This window comes from Varanus komodoensis, unplaced genomic scaffold, assembly GCF_004798865.1.
Source record: "Varanus komodoensis strain SLA01 unplaced genomic scaffold, ASM479886v1 scaffold5, whole genome shotgun sequence".
NCBI lineage: Eukaryota > Metazoa > Chordata > Lepidosauria > Squamata > Varanidae > Varanus > Varanus komodoensis.
The window spans coordinates 6,781,482-6,804,835 of NW_025336087.1; the positions used below are offsets into that span (position 1 = coordinate 6,781,482).

General features: G+C 43.2%; 1 protein-coding gene across 1 annotated transcript in view; it reads right to left on the reverse strand.

The window, feature by feature from the left end:
- Positions 1 to 22,483, reverse strand: part of ELOVL7 (ELOVL fatty acid elongase 7) — a 45,658-nt gene extending 23,175 nt beyond the window's left edge. The window contains exon 1 of the mRNA XM_044446821.1: positions 22,419 to 22,483. The gene's annotated coding sequence lies outside the window, so the exon portion shown is untranslated. The remainder of the gene's footprint in view (positions 1 to 22,418) is intronic.
- Positions 22,484 to 23,354: the final 871 nt, after the last annotated feature.

Consider the following 23,354-nt stretch of genomic DNA (forward strand, 5'->3'; position numbering starts at 1 on the left):
CTTTAGCATAGTCAATGAAGCAGTAGTAGATGTTTTTCTGGAACTCCCTAGCTTTCTCCATGATCCCGCGTATGTTGGCAATTTGATCTCTAGTTCCTCTCCCTCTTTGAAATCCTGCCTGTACTTCTGGTAGTTCTCGGTCCACATACTGCTGGAGCCTAGCTTGTAGGATTTTGAGCATCACTTTGCTAGCATGTGAAATGAGTGTAATGGTGCGGTAGTTTGAACATTCTTTTGCAGGGCTGTTTACTACTTCAATGCAAACCAGGACCTCTGGACTTGTCTCTCCTCTGAAAAGCCAGAGACATACCCAAGAACAAACCACGGGTTATTTTGCTAGGTTGTCAGGAGAGAGACAAGCCAGTATACTTGGACTGGACCAACTTAAATGCAATTGATTTTTATTACTTTTGGGGCAGATGGTTCTTGAAGATTTCTGTTCAATATGGTGTACACATATAAGAGAGGACACTAGTTAATGCTGGAAGGTTTGTCTAGGAAAATTTAGTGTGAATCAAAAAACAAAAACTGTTAGGAAATAATTCAAGCCATAACTCCTACAGCAGGAAGCCACAAGACAAGTGGCATCTGCAGCCCCAAATCCTCTTTTGGTCATTATGGTTCCAAAGGCTACTAGCTTCTCCTGGAAGTTGTTCTCCTCCATACCTTGCAGACAACTGCCTCCTCATAAATGCCTAAATTTCAAAAATCAACTCAATAAGCAGCACAAGGTTAAGAGCTTCAAACACATGTGGAATGAGCCATGTGATGGTCTTTAGATCACCAACACATTTGTTTCTATACTTAGCATCTACTCAATAACACATCTAAGGAGAGGCAGTGTGACTTGATAGAGTGCTGGACCGGGACTCAAGAGACGTGGGTTCTTGTCCACACCTGCCCATGAAGCCCACTGGGCCAGTAACTCGCCTCAACCTAACCTACCTCACAGGGTCATTGCTGTGATAATAAAACGGAGTGGAGGAAGATTATGTAGCCACCTTGGGTTCCTTGCAAGAAGGAAAAAGTAATATAATATTACACAAAAGAAACAAAAAACCTTCAGTTTCTCCCTTTAAAAAATTCTTCACACTCACAAAACCTAGAAAGTTGTAGTTACTGCATGAGGTGAAGTTCTGGAACAAAACTAACAAGTATCTTTGTAATCAAGGAAACACAAACAAGTTATTGCAAACAAGGAGATCTTTACAATAACTTACTTGTGCAGTGCTGTAGCTTCAGAACTTTGTTCAGGTTTCCAGCAGAGCGTTACCGTGAGTTTAGCCGAGAAAGGGGATTTGAGACTGAGGGACTCTTATAGTTACTTAACAGGTTTTTAAAATCACCTAGCAACACACAACATGCCACAAAGCAGCAGAGCAAGAGAATTATTCACTTTTATGTTAACTGCTAGAAAGTATGTTCCTACTTCAACTAGGTGCTGGGATCTAAATTTATGGTTTTATATCAGGGAATGTTACACATGAATGTGCTACCTTATTTAGAGGCTGTTTCGACAGGCGTGTAATTTCACTGCAGCCACATTTTTCCATGCTGAAGGGCAAACATAAATGCATTTCCCAATCAGACAGCAGCATCAACAGCGAAATATTTTAAAACTTTTAATAATACATAGCACTTTAATAATATATGCCAAGTTATTTCTCAAAGATGCCTATTCAGATCTTTACCTACCTTCCACCCATCCTGATGTTTCACTTCCCCATTGCTCCTTCCTAGCACAACTGGACTGTTGTCCACCCCAGGGCTCTTTTTTGCCCCAAACAAAACTGTAAATGAACTTTTAATCAAGAACAAACCCTGGTTTCCAATTCGGACTTCTTGAATAGAGAAAGAAGTTAGAAGCCTTTGTTCAGCTGGCTAAACAAATCATCCCTTTTCAGTTCAGTGATCATATTAGCAGGGATGAGCAAACCAAAAATGAACAGAAATATGCATGCAGCTTACTCATAAGTGAAGATTCTGGAGAATCCTGCTGTATTGTTCTGTGCAAAAGTGAGTGTGTGCAAAAGCCACTGTCAGATACCCCCACCCAAAGGAGTAGCGTCCTACAGGGTAATTTCCAGCCACACAGTTAGAACGCTTCATCCAAAGTGCCAAGGCTCCCATCCCATTGTGTGCACACACACATGAAGGGGGCATACAGCAATACTCACATGCAAGGATCTCAACAGTAATTGATAGGCTAGGAACACCTGCAAGACCAAGCCACCAGAATAGCCTTCTGGTAAGGCTCTACCTTAAGAAGCCTTCCTATTTTGAATGAGTCTGTCCAAACAATAAGTCTCTCCGATAACTTTGCAACCAGCTCTTTTCTCCTTCACCAACCCAAGTGAAAAAAATTCAACTCAAGGTGATGGAAAAACATTATTTATGCACTTAAGTCTAACCAAGGGTTAATACAGACAGGCTTCATAAAACTGTTCAAACAGAAGTGGTTTCTTCCACTAAGAGGTGATTGTCCAATAGAACCCCCTTATCTGCTTTCACACTCACTGAAATGTACACTTTTACTGATAAACACACCCACTGGCTACTATCAAGAATGGGTAGAACAGTTTCTATTTACTAATCATCAAGCAAAAGAATGAGGAGTTGAAGCTATTTTCTCCAAGATGTCATCTTGTGTTGTGATACGAATACTTAGAGTAATGCGGTCTTAGTTGCAGGGGAAGAAGTTTCTTACCAGATTTCAAGAGATGCCTTTATCAATAGGATGTGTAGTTACAATAACTGTGCATCGCGTCTCAAATTCAAGCTAAATTTGACTTTGTTCTTAAGTAGGCAAAATGGAAGCCAACGCTACAGGAATGTGGCTGTTACTGATAACCCTTCTCTCTCTCTCTCTCTCTCTCTCTCTCTCTCTCTCTCTCTCTCTCTCTGTGTGTGTGTGTGTGTGTGTGTGTGTGTGTGTACACATGTGTGTGTGCCATCCTCTATTTGATTCCAAATCCTGTGCTCTTCTGACTGGTCTGTCTTTAACCTGACCTACAAAGTTATCAGAAAATGTCGACACAACCTTTATTATAATCAATGTTGTAGGTTGGAGACACATTTAGTAAGATTAGATTGTGGCATCCAGCTATGGGTAATAAAATGAATGACTGAAGAATGAAGGCATTAATGAAAAAAACAATCAGTGCAGAAGTTAACATTTAATGGGATTACTTAGGATGAATTAGTATGTTTTTGTGTTAATATTCTTTATTTCTTGCAAACACTCATGTGCTGTTTTATTATATAACCTGAAAGTCACTTGTGATACTGAACTTGTAATACTGCAGTATTTACAAGGTACAAAACAAGTAACTAATAATGGTCTAATACTGATCTACTCTCTCAACAAATCCATGGTGGTTAGAGTGCTGCACTGGGGACTGAAGCTTCTAGTCTCCACTTTGCTATGATGCGCAATGAGTGAATTTGAGTCAGTCCCTACTCTCAGCCGAACCCTATGTAATACTGTATTGCAGTTGGCATCCATTTTTGTTACTAATGAATTTATGACATGGATTTCCATCCATACCTGCCATAAATAAATAACTCTCTAGGAAATGTTTAGTCTTCCAGCCCACATCGCTGGTGGCATACCCAATGGCATACTGTGCTCCATGACTCAGAAAAGGAATGACCAGCAGAAGCAAGTACAAATATACACGCACCGACATATGCAAATACAAATCTACACCTGGGTTACCACAGATCAGGAATTTTGTGAACTAAATTTCAGTGCAGTGTTCCCAACCTGGTGCCCTCCAGACATGTTTGACTGCAACTCTCAGCCAGTTATTGGAAGGACAACCAAAGTACTCAGTACAAGACAACAAGTAGCAAGTTCATTATTCATGAGCGTTATATATAGACATTATTCACGAGTGCTAATATATAACATTTTACAAGATGTGTTCAAGGTTCTCCCACTGGAGAAATTAGGGAAAAAAGACTAATACAACAACTGTACGATATTCTCAATGGAGCTGAAATCTCCAAAATGTTGAAATATTGGAGACTAGGGTTCAGAGTAGAGATGTAACATTTCTACAAGTACTGAGGCCGTGAGGAAAAAAGCCACATTTTTTCTGGAGGATTTGTTGGGGGTGGACGCACTGAATTTTGTTTTGTTGCATACTTTACAGATCTAAAGTCACTCTGTTGCTTCAGGAGACCCTTTCCAAATCTGGTGTTCTCCAGACATTTTAGAAATCTCCACCTCACAGTAATGCTAAGTAGCATGGTTAACAGTCAGGAATGTGGGGTGTGTTAGCCCAATATATTTGGAGAGCACCAGGTGGGAAAGGCAGCTTTAGGAACATAATTTAATGTATAACTTGGTTTGTTCATAAAATTATAATGAAAAATAAAAATGTTTAAAAGTTTGTAATCATTGCCTAAATAAAATATATTTCTAAATGAATTAAAACATATTTTAAGCAAAGTAAGTTATACATAATATATTTTAGGTTCCTACATTATCTGATTAGAGGAGCCTTACGAATTAGTCTCTGATGCATCTGAATCATACAAGAAATGAGAAGAAGCAGAAAGAACTAGAGGCAGGGGAAGGGTGATATGCAGCATCTGTTCCTGTTTGAGGTGTGGAAATTAGGGAAATCTGGTCCAGAGGGAAAGCTACAAGATATATTTTAGCTGGGAAAAACTTGGCTTAGGAAGAGTGAGCCACCATACTTAGGAACCTGAAAGAAATCTCAACCTTTTGCTTGAAGAATGACATTGTATTAACTTTTGTACATAACTTCCATTAATGATCATCTTGTTTTGCTGCTGTTCATGCTAAAAGGCTGTCTCCAGTGGTGTCAATCCCATGCCATAGGACTCAAGCTATTGAGGTGTATTTTGTTTTTTAGAGGGACAGATAATTTATTCTAATGGCACCAGTTTTTAGCTAAGGCAATATTCCCTAGGGGTGAGAACTAATGGCAGGATGTTCTATAAATCCAAGACTAAGTTCAATTAAGAAAAAACAAAAGAAACAAAAATGGGATAACCTGCTTGCTATTCCACCAATCTGGTGGCAATATTTAGAATCTAAAACTTAGGTAACACTATCAGATCATGGGGCTACAACGAAAGTTTCAGGACATCCACTGAAATTGTACATGTCGTAAACTGTGTAATAGAACACACATCTGATGATTAGCTAACACAAAGAGAACGTACTTCACAATTAAGTTGGCACAAGATTATAAAGAAATTCTAGAAAAGACAAACTGATTCCCCAACAGGGACTCAGCCACTGAGTGCCACATTACTCCATCCACGGGCAACAGAGTTTTGTAAGGTTTTTGAGCGTCAGATACATGCCAGCAGAAGCCAACACCCACATTCATTCAAGCTTTTGCAAGAGGATTTTCTTCTTCTCTGCATGTCACACCATAAGTCAGGGTTTTTTTATTCTTCTGCCAAGCAATGCTATTCACAAAGCAGACACAATAGGGCAACAATTCATTTTGTATCAGGTTATTCAGCAAAGAATAGATGATCAAGCACTGGGACTTGCTAAATCTCTTCAACACCTACATAAAATAGATGGAAAAGCAAATCCCAATAGTTATATGTGGTAGTCACAACACAAGCTTCCACTCATGAACTCTAAGCAAAGGCCCAGCTTCTCCAACATGGGCTGCCTACCTGTGCCCCTCCAGGTGTTGCTGGACTGCCTTTACCTTCAGCCAGCACAGTCTATGATGAACGCTGCAATCCAGCAACACCTGGAGAGCCACATCTGCTTGCTATTCAGCCTATCAGATCTCATTAAAGAATTCCATTGGTTTTGACATAAAACTAGTTGCCTTTGACCCATCTTCAGCCATCGCCTAGCAGCAGCTGTTCTATCAGGTGGCAAGCAGGAAGAATGAGAAAAGCAGCTCCAATCCTTAAGCTCTACCAAGACAAGAGCTCCTTTTGTTTCCTCTGACTCTTCAATGGTATTCATCCCAGCAAGTCATTATAAACACTCACTGCTGAGGTCTTTTCCTTTTGTGTGATATTATAAATCTTTTTACTGGTTTGTAAAGCTTCCTCCAAGGTGCTGAAGAGTAGGGTAAAAATGCTTTAACATGTAAAATAATTTTTTTTTTTAAGTTTGTTGAATAACTAGCTTAGCTCACCAGGAAATTGGCCTTGTCCCAAGCAAGGGTCAGAAAAGATGCATGACCTTGCCAAATACTGCTACTTGTAGGTCCTAAATACATAAGAACAAATAGGCTAGGAACAAAGCTTTGGTACAGCCGAAGGGGTTAGGAAGGCTTTCCAAAGTGCTTTTTGGCTTTAAGCCTAGAACCTTCAGGCTCTGTAGAGTACCAGAGAAGTATGAATTTGCAGAGTAATACTGGTGGTTGTACCATACTGAAAATACAAGATAGTATCACAGATTTCAAATTCACTGTGACATATGACACATTGAACCGGTGTGATTTTAGAAAAGGGGAAAAATAGAGGCGGCAGCATTCAAATACTGACCTGCTACCATTAAGGAAGATGTGCATATTCATATATGTATGGAAGACCTTTAAGGCTGTGTAACTAGGAGGAATTTCAAGTTATGAAAAAAATGATTAGATAAATATAATCAATGTTCCTAATGCCTGAATTGAAGACACAGTTGGACATCTTTCAATTATACATTTTCAGGACCTACAATTTCATGTTCAAACTATATATCTAAAGGAAGTGCTCTGAAATCAGTATAACATATAGGAAAGACAGGTAGTTCTGCCTATGCACCTCTGCAGCAGACCCCTGCCAGGAATGAGCAGAGATTTAGTTCAGAGAACACAGATTGGCTGATAGGTCTATCATTATGTCACAATGCAGATTATGTCACAATGCACATGCAGTGAAATGCACATTACACACTAAAGTCATTTGGGCAACTGATAACCTAGAATAGATACACATAATTGCAGCAATGAGTCACTTGTGGATTCAACTCTGCTTCTGACAGACACACCCTTATATCTTCTTGCTAATCATAAACTTTGGGAAAATGTATTTTGCTTGCTTAAGTGAAAGCCTTTACACAATGCTGATTAGCTGATTATAGCATCAATAGCAAAACAACTCCTCCCCTTCTGGGAGGGGGCCTGTTGTGCAGTGTCAATTTACCGGCCTTTAATCAGTCACAAATTTAAATATATAAGAAACCAGGAGAGGAGAAAAATTCCAAATCACTTTGATCAGATGGTCACATGAAAAAACCAAAGCAAAACATCCTTTCAAACATTTGGAGAAAAGCGATAATCTGACTCCAGTCCAGGTATATGCATCGCCACAACAGCAAAAGGATAGGGAAGCAAAGTACATCCCATTGCAAAGGAAACATGTACCCACTCCTATTTCTGTGTGTGTCTGTACGTGCCTAAAAAAACCTCCAAGCACAGAAGTGTCACAGGGAAAAGAGGAAAGAATGCCGCCTGCCCTTCTCTCTGCCATCCCCACTCCAGAATCCTCATGGACAATACCTGTTTATTATTTATTCAGGGTTCAAATAATCTCCACTAAAAAAATACTCATGTAGTCTTAAAATGGAGAAAGGAGCAGTTCTCAAAGAATGGCAAATACAGCACTACGAGATTCACAAACAGTTAAGCCAACCTTCCTCAACCTTGTACCCTTCAGATGTTTTGGACTTCAGCTCCATCAGCTCCAGCCAATATGGCCTAAGGTCAGGAATGCTGGAACTCATAGCCCCAAACACCCAGACTGGGGAAGGCTCTGTTAAGCCAATTGCCAAATTTGTAGAAAATGGATTTGATGGAATTCTGGCCATGTGTGACTGTTAAGGAAATGCTGCAAGGCCTGCAAACTGGTGAAGTCACATTGTACTTTCCTCTGCTGCCCAAGTCAAATCTGCAGTCTAGCCAAGACGACCACCTGCCTATCAACACTGAAGAATTAACTTAAGCACAGCTCTGTGTTTAAGCTCAAACTGTATGCTCTGTCCTCCCCGAAACTCTTGCCATTGTGTCATCAGTTCAGATTTAACAGATTATTACTAGATAGGATTACTGTGTATCAATGCCCAGGTGAGCCATCTGTTTGTTAGGCATCACTGGACAATGCAAGAGAAGAACTAGATGCACTGAACAGTCACTAGCAGTTGATCTTTTTCCCAACTCTAGTGTGTTGGGAAAATACAAATAAATCTTTATATGGGAAGGCTGCTTATAGGTGCCTTTGTGATATAAAGCCAAACCTACATTTATTTATTAAAACATTTTTATGCCGCCCCATTCGCCAAAGCCTCGGGGCGGCTTACAACATTGTCCCAGTCCTTCTTGCCCAGAAAGAACCAGTATTCCAAGCCAGACTCCCTTTCCCTGAAATATTACTGGTTATCTTTAAGAAACTGAGACTCTGCATTTAGTTAATCCCCTGGAGGCTGCAGCTCCAAGGAAAGTTAATTATGCCCATTCTTCTGCTTGCAGTGGCAAGCTGCCTGTCTCTTTCTAGCAGTATTGCAATCACTCTCATTTACATGTTGAGATTCACAGCCAAGACCTGCAATTACTTATGTGCCTTTCTGCTTGTCATGTTAATATCCTGTAATTATTGATATTTGCTGTACTATTTTCGCACACCTCTCTGAGATCTCTCACATTGTTTTGATTATGCAGCCATTATTTACTCACCATCTGCCCTGTTCCCATGTACTAGAAGCCTGTAAAACACTCTGTATACATTCTGTATACATTCAACTAAGCTTGTAGTTGGTGGCCATGCCTCATGCCAACAGCACTATTGTAGGCTTGTACTCTGCAGAGGGTTTACCCGGGTGTTCTCAACAAAAAAAAACCCGCTGAGGTTTGAGACAAAGGTGTCTCCCTGTGGATCTGAGCATACATTCCCATGGGTGCTCTTCTGGGAGTCCCTGACAAGTACATTTGTAATAGGTACTAATGAGATCCCAGATATGATCAGATCAAAGGGCCATTTGCATACGCAAGGGCTCAAGCTTTTAATTACCTTTCCAAAGCTGCTAGCTGCAACACATTTTCAATTCCTTTCCCTCTTCTCATTCCACAAATGCAAGGTTGTGTGTACAGAAGTATACTGGGGTTTAGGAAAAGTCAATAAGCCTTATGTAAGCACACATCTTTAGACTGCTCCTAAAACATTAAGGACAAATTGTTTTGAATTTTGTGTCTCTTTTTCCTCCCACTGCCCCCAAAGGGCCTGACTTTGAAACTTAGTATTTTAAAATGTTGACTACAAGACATTCTGCAGACTTGGCAAAGGCACTTTTGTGGCATAGCCATTAATAATACAACTGCTTTGTTCTGTTCAGCATACGGTATTACAAGTGTTCTTCTAGCACAGTGTGAGGCATTCAGACAGCCGTGTTAAACAGTTCTGATTTCTCAGGGTGAGCCTCTGAAGTCTCCGCAACAATGCAAAGTCATTCTACTTTGCTAGGTGCCTTATTATTGCCCCAGGCTTGGCTCCCTAACAATCAGATCAACTGAGACTATCATATTATGGATTTCCCCAATAAGAGGCGCCAAACTACAGTTCCCATCAGGAGAACACTTGGAGGATATCTACACTAAAGCCCCTTCTGTATGAGTTAATAGAATCAGATTTCTGTATTATGCAAAGTGCATTTATCACAGCTGGGAAACCTGCCAATGAATACAGCATACTGGAAAACATGAGCTTGCATCACATCCAAATGCAAATGCAGGAAAAGTCAGGAGAGCAGGAAAGGGGATGTGTGCAGGGCAATGGACCTCTAAAGGTTTCTTTGTGCTTGGGGGCTTTCCACACTCAATCAGTTACTGGAAAGTGCCAATGAGCAAAAAAGCAGTTTTTTTTAAGATGGTGAAAATACTTTAAAAATCCTCCTGCCTACACACACACACACACACACACACACACACACACAGAGAGAGAGAGAGAGAGAGAGAGAGAGAGAGAGAGAGAGAGAGGGAGCAGCTGTTTGCCTCTGTCATCCCAACTCCCACAGCGTGAAGCCAATGGGACCAACAGTACCTCCATTCCCTTCCACCCAGAAGCAAGCAAGCAAGCTTTTGACCCTCTCCCATGCTGAGTTTCTCATGAGTTAGCTCCACTGAAACCAGTGTGATTTAAATCTGAGTAAGACCACTGAAGGATGAGTAAAAGGACAAAGGAGACAATTGGAAAGCCTTGAAAAGATACCAGAAACTTTATTTTTCAGAGGGGAGGGGAAGAAGCACTGCAACTGAAGATGCTGCTGTTCTGTTGAAGCCAGAAAAGATGCTTCCTGTTTCCTGCAGCCCACCAGGTGACTGAGACAACATCTCGTGAACCTGGAACATTACTGAAGTTTGGCATACACGGATAGCTATAGATATACATATACAGAGAAGCAGGGGAGGGAGAAAGTCACAACATGTTTTAAGAAGTCATGATATAGGTCTGAAGAGATCTGGGATATAGACTATACTGAGAGCCAGTGTAGTGATCAGAGTTTTAGACTAGGACTTAGGAGATCTGAGATCTAGTTTCCACTCAGCCTAACCCATTTCACATATTGTTGAAAGCAGGGTTATGTAAACCACCTGGAGTTAGAAGAAGAGAGGATATAAATATAATGAGTAACTAAACAAAATATGTTGGCAAACATAGCGCAAGGAGGATGGGTTCTGATGAGCATGATGGGACACTCCACTGATTCAGGTATTACAAAGCCAGTAAAAATGCCTAGTAAGATTGCCCTGAAATTGGAGAAGGTCAACATCCTTCAAAAAGGACTGCTTCAAAAACATCACATGAAGCACAAACACCAATTTTAGTTGACTATCCTACTTGCATTTACAGTCTGAACCTCAAAGGGAAATCATTCAATGCATTGGCTTAAGATATGCCTCAAGAAATCATCCCAAATATAGTACCCAACAGAGAACTGACAGAAATTAGATGGAATCATGCAACAAGTTCCACATCACTGTACCGCAGTTACAACTTGAAGCGGCATTCACATACTGCATTTCTTTGGAAACTGCAATTTCCATTCAAAGATCACTCTTTAAAATGGCCTTATGACTACTTACACATGAAAATATAATTTGCCAATTAGTAACCTGTGTATGTTTCACCAGATGTGAATCTGTATCATGCTGCAAGTCAAAGGAAGAATCTCAAATACTATACATTTGGAGCACAGCAATTCTATAACAATTTGACCATTGATTTCAAAGCAGGTGAAATTTACAGAGAGCTGGTATGGTATAGTAGTTAAGAGTGTGGGACAGGCATGCAGGCAATCTGGATTCTAGTTCCTGCTCAGACATGGAGCCAACTGGAGGATTTTGGGCCACAGACCCTCAGCTCAACCTACCTCACAGGGTTGTTGTGGTGGGGATAAGACGGAGAACAGGAGGAGGAGAATGATGTAAGCTGCTTTGAGTTCTTTAAAAAAGAAAAAGGCAGGATATAGATCTGACAGATAAATAAATAATCACTGAACCCTCCAGTATCAGCAAAACCATGTCCTTAAGACATGTATATTCTTTGATACTGGCAAAACCAGATAATCATCAAAAACAGCAACTTCTCCAGATGTTACAGAGGAATGAGACAGTATTTTCCTTTCCATTCATGTTTCAATAAGATGAAACAAAATCAAAAAGGTAAAATTAAGTATCACAGTTTTCTTACACAAGTTTCTAAAAATGTCCATTATTACAAATGCATGTGCAATGTCTACCCCTAGATATTTCAAACATGACAAGATCTACTACTATTCTTTGGTATAATTATGCACAGATGTCAACAAAGGTAGACTAAAGGTCTGGAAAGAGTCAGTCTGACAGCACAGTTGTATGCAAATTTAGACAGATGAAAGTGCTACAACTCCAGCATTGCCTATGCAGCTGCTGGGAATGGTCTAAAACATTCAAAGGATGTTTTTTTTGCTGTCTAAAACATTCAAAGGATCACACCTTCAATCATGCAGGAGGTTCTTTGTTAAAATCCTGAGCCAGACCAGTATTTCCAGTGCACCAGCATTATCTTTAGCTTACTACTACTCCTTAGCCCATAAGCAGGATGAAACCAGCAAAGGACATGGGATTATTTCATTCAAGTTGCATCATTTAGCTGTACTTAGATTATTTTTTTTTAAAGCATATAGTGCCCATGGTCTTGGAAATTCCCTTTTATTGCCATCTATGACTTTGATGCTCTCCTGAAGTGTTTTAATGGCTACAGCCACACAAGACTTTGAGAAGAAGGAGGCCTTCCCGTATACCTGCACAATATGTATGAAAGGGAGCAGTGAGCATGAAGCAATGTTTCCTCCTGTTTAAGTATGCATTTATGAGGCAAGAGATGGCAGGGAGAGAGAAGAAAACAAGAGACAGGACAGCATATGCAGGGTGAACATATTTTTAAAGTAACCACTTTGCTTCTAAAGGCTAGTCTTGCCCAAGGCTTCATGGCCCCACTATCAGGAGCGGCATCAAAGGGGCTGAAATGCTTTTACCCTGAGGGTGCGATTTCATTCTGGAGATCCTTTTGGGGGTCCATATTCCAATTTTGGGTGGGACACTGAGAGACAAAAGGAACAGGCCAGCTTACCAGCATATTTTAGCCTAAAGCCACTTATTAAGCCTCTGCAGAGGCATTTCATTCTTTTAGAAAGGGAGGAAACTGAACAAGAAGCCAGTAAACCAACAAATGTTATGCAGTTGGGAAAAAGAGTGGGGGGGGGGGTGGCATTCTGGGCAACCCCAGTGGGATTGACTGGGGACTTCAGGAGGGCCAAATTTGACCTCAGGCCTGAGGCTGTGCATTCCTATTTTTATTTATTTAGAATTTTTGAATGCCGTCCCCTTGCTATATAGCCTCGGGACAGCTCACATAAATAAACATAATACAAATACAGTTAAAACCTGGAAACACCCTGGCTGTGCAATTAAAACCTATACATATTAAAGTTGTTAAAATATTGTTTGAATAAAACGGTCTTAGCCTGGCACCGAAAAACAAATAACAATGGTGCCAGGCAGACCTCTCTGGGGAGCGCATTCCAGATGGGAACTGCAGATTTTAAGATATACATTGATAATTTATTTATTTATTTGTTTATTTAAAACATTTCTATGCCGCCCCCATCGCAACAAAGCCTCGGGGCGGCTCACAACAATGAGTGCAATGGATAGAGTGTTGGACTAGGACTTAGGAAATCTGGATTCTAGTCCCCACTCCATCAAGAGGCTCACTGGGTGACTTGGGCAAGACACTCTCACTCTGCCTAGCCTACCTCACAGGGTAGAAACAGCATGGCAGAGAAGAAGCACATCAGCATTTCTTCCTGGATGTGTGTGTGTTGTGGGCATGGGAAGTGAGAGGCAGGCCTGCAAGCCATTCAGCTGGATGCTCGCAGATGGGCAAGAGCAAAGAAGCACTGCTCACATGCATTATCGTCCTTTGTTGCTATCACCATGATGGAACCAGAGCAGGGCTGGTAGGCCAGCAAATCCAATTCCACATGCAGTACAGGAGGTCTAGACCTGGAGCATTCCCAACAGATGGCTGTAGGCACAAACTGTTGAACAGTTGTTACACTTAAGCCAGCAGAAAAACTTAGCATTGGTTTTAAGGAGGCGAGGGAAGGAAGAAGGGAGACAGTGAAAAAAGGAGGGAGAGGGAAAAAGCAGCTTTCCCACTTTGTACCATTGGAAATATTCCTGTGCAGCATCACAAGTTTGCAACAAAGGTTTACAGCACTCAAGAAGGTGTGCTCTAGTAGCAATGTCCTTTTTTATTACACAAATGTACATCAAAGACCTGGATACCATTCTATGGAAACTGCACATATACTTGACTACATCTGCATACAGTATGTTACCAACTGCAGCTTCTTAATCATAGCAGTGTTCATAGCAAAGCATACGTGTCTTACACACGTTTTCTTTTTGCTGAGCCTGTGTAGCAAAAACATGCATTAATTTTATTTGTTTAGACAGTGACCTTTTCTCTAACAAGAAAACAAGTGAATCAAGTTGGTGTCAGGTTCACACAAGCAAGCAATCCATTATGCAATCAAGACAAGGCCTGGAAATCACATCCTTCTAGTGACTTGGAAGCCCCCACGGTGCCAATCTTTCCAGACTACTGACTAATATGAGAAGGCCACAGGGCAATTCCCAGTGGAATTGCTGAATCAAAGTGGATTAACACACATGGAGTGCAGTGCCTCTGCAGTGCCTTTGTTACCAGGCTCAGGTAAGTGCTGGTGCTTGCAATAGCAACACGGGGGAATGCCCTATCCCCTCCCTGAAACATGTATGAATGGAGAAAATGAAAATTAAACTTATCCTCGCATTTGCCCTTCCCCTACACAGCCCAAAAGAGCAGTGGCATGGCCATATAGTATAATGGATCATTATGTACAGAAGAGCTGGAAAGGGCTATTATAAAACCACTATGGTGTAATAGCTCAGGGTGTTGAAGTGGGACTCAGGAGGTCTAAGAGCTAGTCCCTAGTCAGCTACAAAGCTCACTGGGTCACTTTGGGCCCTCACGGATCCTCAGCCTAACATACTTCATAGGGCTGTAGTGATACAAAGGAGAATCCTGTAAGATGCCTCCTTGTAAGAGGGGAAAAGGCTCGATATAAATGCAATGGACTAATGTCTTGTAATTCTCCTACTACTGCCTTCCACCCAATCCATATGAAGCTGCCTTATTTATTATTGAGCTTATATCCCACACTTTTAGCCCTTTCAAGGACCCCAAGGTGGCTTACATGATCCTATTCTCCATCTTACACTCACAATAACCCTATAAAGTACTCCAGGAGTAAGAGCCTTCAGCGTGGTGGGCCCCTTTCTGTGGAATTCTCTGCCTCTGGAAGTCAGGCAGGCTCCAACACTGTGTCACGTCTGGCACCTTTGCCTAGGAAGCCTTTCTTGCTGACTAGCCATAAATTCAATCTTATTTATTAAAACATTTCTATGCTGCCCCATTCGCCGAAGCCTCGGTGCGGCTCACAACATAAAAATTAAAATAAATTAACAATATAAAATAAGTCGCTCTGGCCAGATAAAATAAGCAAATAATATTAACAATTAAAATGGCGTTTAAATAAAAAGGTCTTTGCCTGGCGCCAAAAAACAAATAACGACAGCGCCAGGCGGACCTCTCTGGGGAGCACATTCCATAGATTGGGCGCCACTGCAGAGAAAGCCCTCCTCCGAGTACCTACCCTCCTTATCCTAGTTTTAATGCTTTTTTTGTTTTTGTTTTACTGTTACAGCATCTTGCTAGGTACAGAGCAGCATACAAATGCTGTAAGTAAATAGTGATAGATTTCCAAGCGAACTTCCCTCTATGCAATGGAAAGCACAGACCTGCTTAGCTTGGGTACCCAAGCCATATGCATATTTACTCAGGATTAGGCTCTGCTGCTGAGTGTATTAGGGCCGATTCCTAAATGTGTGCGTAAGAATGTACCCTTTACAAGGGAATACCATCAGACCACTAGCCAGCATCTATCATGTTCTAAGCTAAAGAACAGGCAACTTCAAAGCTCATTTGAATACCTCACACTGCTTGCACATGCATGAATAGACTGGTCCTGTTTAACCAAAAGTAAGACTTTTGTCAATGGCACTTCCGCCCAAGCGGGCTTCTGACTCAAAAGCGTCTCTAACAGTGCAAGCCTATGACTACAATTTGCAAAACTGCCTGCATGGCTACAGAATTGGTCAGAGTCCCAGCTTCAACCCTGGGAATGCGTTCCGAGGCTGGAGCTGAGACTCTGTCCAAAGCGCTTTCCCTTCACCCTCATAGCCAGCACAGTTCCTTCCATGCAGGCCGGGACTTCAGAGCCACTATGGGCACTCCGGGGAGACAAAGAGGGGAAAGGGAGGCTCTGCCAAGATACCAGGAATCTCATAAGCCAAGTCAAAAGATGTGCACTGTTGCGCAAAAGATGCACATACTTGATTGGGTGCCCACCATCCTCCATGATTGGAGGGTTACCGGCAGCAACAGGCGCAATTCCATGCATGTTTAGACAGAAAAGAGTCCTACAATTCACAGGATTCCCCAGCCCACCATAAGTGGGAAAATGGCAGATAAAAAGGGTGTTTTTCTTCTTCTCTTTCTTGTAACCACTTTGGTCCTGATTTAGATCTTGCTTCAACAGGATGCTTTTGTTAAGTTGGGGGAAAAAAACTTGGGCATCACATGCTTGAGATGAACAGCACATTAAAATGTGAAGTTTACCTCCTCAAAGACACCTGCATATACCAACCCTTGTGGAATAAAGTCAGGATAGGATGCAAGCAATATAAATGCTGATATTTTCATAACATATGGAAATATCTAAGCTATTATTAATTCAATCTTGGCATGGATTTATAATTAAATGAGCTAGCATCATTTGAGTGCATATATTGCATTCCTTAATTGCCCATCTTTTTTCCTCCGGCAAGAAAGCCAAAGCTGCTTCCAAGGTTCTCCTTTCCATTTTTCCCTCACAGCCCTGTGAGGTAGGTTAGCCTGAGAGTCAGTGACTGACCTGAAGTGACCCAGTGAGCTTAATGGCCAAGCGGGAACTCTCCCAAGTCATAGTCAAGCACTCTCAGCTACCATGCCATATTGATTCTCAATATTTTGTCATCTGATATTATAAGCCAGCTCATCTATCTTGACTGTGAGTCTAAAGAAAATCATCCTGCTGCCTGGTGTAGTCCTGTGGGATGGGACTGTAATCGTGGAGCCTAAAGGGAGATGAACACTATTACGTACTGTACTGAGAACATCCATGTTGCATAAATAATGCAAAGAGGGCTAAATGGGAAGCATCGATTAAATAAGATAGTCAGTGCCAAACAGGTTTGTGACCTGAATTGGCATGCCACAGAAGGAAGAGAGAATTCTGCAGATGTGTTGGTGAAATGGCCCTACCCTACTCTTTCTTTTCTTCTCCCTCCATACAGCACCCTGGAATGGCTGCCTGTGGTAACCACGAGAAGGGGAAAGAGCCTTCATATGAGGGAGGCAAGTCAGATATTAGAGCTGATGCTTTTGCTGTATTTAAATCCCAACCTATTTCAGGATAGGTGACCCAAGTACTACCACCATGAGCTCTCCCTGGGAGGGAACAGGATGCCAATGAAGCATTTCCTGCTTGGATATTACAGATGAAGCAGACCAGTCCCAAAATTAAGACAACCATTTCCTGCAGTAAGTGAAGATTCAGACTGTTCTTCCAGGGCAGCCTCACCTACAATGCACTTCAAAAAAGCAACTAGTAGGTTACTAGGAAAACTATTCCAAGGTCTGTGGAACAAGAGGGTGGAGAGAGAAAAAGGAATAAAAGTTGCTCAGTTTTACACCTGCAGTTTACTTGCCTAGAGCTATTTTCTTTGTGTAGCTGTTTGAGAAGCTCTTTCATAGTTGAAGAGAAATTATTCAGTATAAATATCCCAGACAAATAACCCTTTCAGACACCATCACACAACAGAAACTCTTAAAGGTATTTACCACAACAGTGGCCTCTAAGGAATACCTTAGACAGGAAAACAATTTCACAGGAAACAAGTACTCCTTCCTTGATAGTGTGTAGCTACTAATAGTCCCCCCCTCCCCTTAATTATATTTTCTTACCAGCAGATGGGATTGTAGTGAATTAAGTTTCTGCTGGTGATGAAAAGTTTGGGTTCAGAAGAATTGTTTAGTGCACCAGAATTCATATGTAACATTTTGCCTTGTGCTCAGTCTTCTGGGCTTCTCTCACAGAAGCCATTTGTGGTGGTATCCAAGAACATGTCTTACTTTCCCAAGTATGCCCAGATTGCCCAGACATACTCAGATTATCTGGGGGCAATTATCAAGGTGCGAGAGCAGATTACCAACTGACCCACTCAATAGGATCACTTTCTCCAGAACTGCCTGCCTATGGTTAGGCTAGGCAAGTATTAGCAGGCTGTTCACATATACAAGATCAGATTTAGCAAAACCTGTCTAGTTAAACAGCAAATATTCAGTAAACTTAGGGTGGAAATGCCAGTGTGATCATATATGCCTTTTTTCACCCCCAAACATGATTAGATGTCTAGTTATAAGTGGGAATATAAATAGGAAATTTCCTATTGTTACTACCCATTCCCAAATCACCTTTCTATGTAGTTATTTAATATTTATTTACACATAAGTGATTTCAAACTCTAAAAGCAGTTAACAATAAAGATACATTCAAGTAATTGTTGGTTGATAAGTCATACTGATTAAGTTACTCTGCAAGTAAAACCTGCATGAAGACATCTTGAACAAATGTTTCTATGGGATGACATTACTCAAGAGCTGCCCTAAATTTATTGTTCTAGCCTGGGACTACTATTTGCCACCTATTTTTTTCCATTTTTCAGAATTTACAGAAACTGTGGTGTCCTTTTCCAAGGGTTTGGAGCACAATTTGGTCTAATTTATGACAGTATTCAGTTGCGCAACTATGTAACATTAGCCTTCCCTTAGTCCTCTGGAAAGGCAGCCATGCTCCTCCTTTGAGCAACTCATCCATCTCTCTTCGTGTCAACTGTGATCAGTGAGGCCAAATAAGATTCTAGCTATCAATAATAAAGATTTGGAAGAAGAGACTGAGATTGCACACAAGGCACCAAAACTCAGTGTGTGCTGCCACTTCTGCAACTCCTCAGCTCCTTTGACAATGGACTCAATCGCACTAGCCTTTGGAAAAGAAAACCCTCCTTATAAGGTCACCCTGAACAGTTCCTTTTCTTTCTTATTAAAGCTGGGGGCTCCACATTTCCTTATCCCCAGCCTCCTTAAACTTATCCCTTTTCCTTATCCCTTTCCAGACAATCCACACACATCTGTGGCTTGTTTTCAGCACCAAAGCCCTTGATTTAACCAAGAAAACTGAGCTAATTTCCCCTTTCATTTCAATGCATTTGGTGCTTCACTTGCTTTAATTTCTAAATGCTCTATAAAGTTAATTTCCCAATTAATGAATGTGCATTTTAAATGTTTAAATGTGTATTTAATGAATTTCCCAGTTCTTGAGGAAGTTAGTGCATGTCACCCAGGTTTCCTCCTGCCAGCCATCTATTGTGAACGGTCCCTTAATGAATGCATGCTTGAGATATTGCACAAGTTTGTACACATCTGCTTGTAGCACAAGCTAAGCCTGTTGCATATCTGCCTGCCATATCGAAGAGAAAAATTTTGTCAGTGGGACAATGTCTAGCTAAAGCTGCCAACAAGATGTGATAAGCTCACCAAACTTATCACTTCCAGTGCTAAGATGATCTTTCAAGCCTATGCATTATTTTTAGATTTATATCCTGCCTTTTTCTTTATGTCACTCACAGTATAGCCTGAATGCCTCATCTTGCCTAATCTTGGAAGCTAAGCAGTGCTGGGCCTGGTTGAAATCTGGATGAGTGACTTTAATGTTGTGAACTGCCCAGAGTTTCAGCTATGAGAGCAATAGAAGTATAATGTAATAATAAGAACAATCACAACAATAGTATTATGCTAATCCTTTCCTCTATCAGTGAATTTCATATAACTGGAGTCACTGGTGTCCACATGCTAAGAGAACCCATCAGACCATTTCTTCCCCATACTTAGGGCTTCCTCACACATTTCATTTTTCAGTGTATCCCAAAACAATATTTGAGTAAAATACAGTTATACTCAAAGAGCTTGAACTAATTGCAGTTCCTAGAGGCAAACTCACTCTTACTAGTGTGGTTTGTTGGATAGCCCTTCCCCTGGGAGTCATTCAGCATAATTAAATCATCCTACATCCGGACAGCCTCTGGATGACATGAATTTCTGCGGTTGCCATCCCTACGTAGTTCACAGGGCATGATAATGAGGCCTGCCCAAGGGCAGGCAAATAATTTCATGGCTGAATCTGAACCTAGCTTTTACGTATCAAGAAACTCACAATGGATCCCCAACCCCTTGAGAAGGGGCAGAGAAAGATTACAAGAAATGAACATGGCAGGCTGGAGCCGGGGGTCAGACTAGATGGCCTGAGAGACCCCTTATGACTCACTCTGTTTCTATGAACTAAATGATCCAGTTAAGAAACACTCAGGTTGGTCTTTGAAAATGTCAGGCATCATTCTTTAATGTAGGAAAGGGAGGGATCACCCACCAGAAGCGGGACAAACAGGACACAGCAGTTGTGGTTAAAGTAATTGGATTTGAGCAATGAACCTTCCAACCATCTGGCTTGGTTCAGAGCTAGTCAAATGTCCATCAGAAAGTGCAGTGTGACAAATGCTAATGGAATTTTTTCAAGACTCTATCAGTAATGAGCCTTCCTTTCAAGTGATTCAACTTCCCAGGCTGCATCAGTTAATATTAAGTAGTTAAGAAGTTACAGCCAGTTTTGCATCACAGGTTCTCTCTCCCCTTTCATCACATCCAGTAAAGTTTTATGAATGAGCAAAAGTTTAACCCTTGGTGGTAGGTGAATTTCTTAAGCAGTCCTCAAAGAGAAGGGGAGGGAGACGAGATCACAAACTGAGAGCTTTGCAATAACAAGAATTTTAAAATGCACCCCCAAACAGTCACCTTATGCCTGTTTGAATAGGCAAATACACAGAAAACATTAGTACTCCCTTTGGGGGTGTAGAGGAAGATAAACCACTCAATTCCCAGCAGATAGTATCACAGATAACAACACCTTGCACAATGAGGAAAGCAGCACAAGCTCCTCCGCTTGTGCTTCTATCCTTGACGCTAACTTGTTCTTACAGGTTCCAAGTCCTATCAGAACATTGCAACAGCTGTCTCCAAGATGCCATATAGGCAGAGGCGTTCTTTTAAACACCACACACACAACCTTCTTTGGGGCCACTGGAGAAAGAGATGGTGGTTTTATCCACAGGGGCCGTGAACACCATTAGGCAGCCCCTGTGGATAAAACGAGAGAGAGCAGTGAGAAAGGCAAGCTTACCATTCGCAAGTTCAGCCAGGGCTTTGGAAGCTAGGAGGGCTCTACCAGCAAACAAACCACACCGATTCTGCTCTCCGGCCTCCTCAGCTGGGCAAACAATCCCCGGGCGGGCGGGATGAGCGTCCAAGCGGCTTCCGTTTTGTAGGTCAGGTCGGGAACACCTCTGCATCCCTTCCACTGGCCCTTGAGCCGTAGCGGCGTAATCCGATCACGGCAGCTCCCATGTGCTCAACAAAGGCTACCGCAAGCAGCCCGAGAGCCCGCGGCTCAGGTGATCCCCCTAACCGCCTCCCCCACAACTTGGAAACGGCACGCGCAGCAGGGTCAGAGGAGGGAGGCGGTTTCAAACGTGACGCCCCTCTTCCATCCCGCTAAGCTCCAACCGTGTCCTGCCCGCACTCATCGCCTTTTAATAAATGAAATCGAGAATAAAGCGAAGGGAGAGCGGGTTGACCCGAGCAGAAGTCCACAGGGGGCCGGTGCGTTACACGCGCTAAAAAGTTCTCTTTAAGAGTTGCACATTCGGATTGCCTCGGGGAGCCTTACGAGGGCGGCCAGGGGAGCCTAACCGTAGAGGACTGGCCCGACGGAACTCAGGAGATGCGACTTCTGGCCGCACTCGGCCAGTGAGTCAGTCCACGAAGAGACGTGGGGCCAGTCACCGACTCTCACTCTGACCTACCTGCCAGGTTGTTGTGAGGGTGGAAGGGAGAGGAGAATGCTGCGGGCCACCTTGGGGTCCCTGCGAGATAGAAGCGTCATAAATCAGCGCGTGGGCTCAGAGCGAGGGGAGGAGAGCTTGCACCTCAGCCTTTGCTAAACTTGGCGTGCACGGGATGGTCTGGACTACAACTCCAACCACCCCGCGCTGCTGGCTTCGTCAAGTGCAGACGATGCAAGTTCAACCCATCCGCTGGGCAGCAGGTTGCGACAGCTTGAGGACGAGGGAAGCCTCTCTCCTGCTCGTGCGCCTGCACCGCCTGCCGAGGCTCCCCCGCCACTACTTATTCTGCAAATTCCGTCCAGGAGGGATGTTTTCTCCTGTTCCGTACCTACAGACGACCCCCAAAGCTGAAAGGCACCCCCGAAAGGTTCGGGCATCCACCAAGCATCCGCACCAGCCTCGTCCCATTGAGGCGAAAAGCACGGCGGGGCGGCGAGTTTGGTTCTAGGCAGAAAACCTGGCTAGGTGCAAGGAAGATTTGGGGCCATTGCTTCCCCCACTCCCAGCCCCACGCAGACACATAACGGGAAAAACTGTGCAAGCTTTCGAGATCCCCAGATTTCTTCTTCAGGGAAGGGAAAGAGCGACCCTGACGGTGCAAATCTTCTCCCGGCCCTTCTGCACAGAACCTGAAGCCAGATCCACGGGGCCCCCACCCAACAGGTAAGCGAAGCGCAGCCCGGGCTGCGAAGAAGCGGCGGCGGCAGGCGCACCACTTACCCCTAACCAGCGAAGGAGCGCTTGCGCTTGTGCCTGTGCCTGCGCCTGCGTCCGGGGAGCCGCCAGCTGGCCAGCGGGCGGGCGAGCGAGTGCGCACGGGAGGAAGCGGCTCCAGCTATCTCCCCGCGTGGCGTGGCGTGGCGTGGCCCAGCCCTGCGCCCGCCCTCGGGACCGCCGCTCGCCCGCAGGATCCGCCCCTGAGATTGGTCGCGGGAGCCGTGAGTCACTTTCTTTCGCCCCCCCCCCGCCGCGCACGTGACGCCGCGGCCTCCGCCCCGCCCGCGGCGGGCGCAACAGGTGGCTGGTCTGCGCCGCGCCGCGCCCCGCCTGGTGGGGGCCCGAGCGGAGTTCGTCCCGAGGCGCGCTGGGGCTCCGCTTCGGGGGTTACACGGCGGAAACTGAGGCAGCGCGCTCGAGAGTTGGGCCGAGCTCTTCGCTGCGCAGTTGTTCGGTGCAGAAGATCTTGGCCGGGATAACACCCTTCGACGCAGGAGGGAGGGGACATGTGCAAGCTTTCCAGATGCCCAGATTTCTTTCTTTCTTATCCCGCCTTTTCTCCTTTAGGGAATTCAAGGCGACCTACATAATTCTTCTCTTCAGACAAGAGAAGAAGTGCAGTGAGATGGTGATTTCAGAATCTTACCTTAGCATCTCTTTATTTATTTATTTTTTAATATGGCCATGTGTGTTCTTTCTGTTAGAAAGTACGCAAATAACATTTCTTCCCGCCAGCCCCACAGCCAAGTGTTTCTGCATTCTGGTGATTGCTGTGCATAGGCCCACTGTCTCTGATGCTGGAGATGCCACAAAGCCATCTTGACTAGTAGGCTTTAATAGCCTTCTTCAGTCCCTTTGAAACCCATCCAAACTGGTAGCCAGAGATCCCTGCATCTTGTAGAAATGAATGCCATAGTTTAACTATGTGCTGTATGAAGA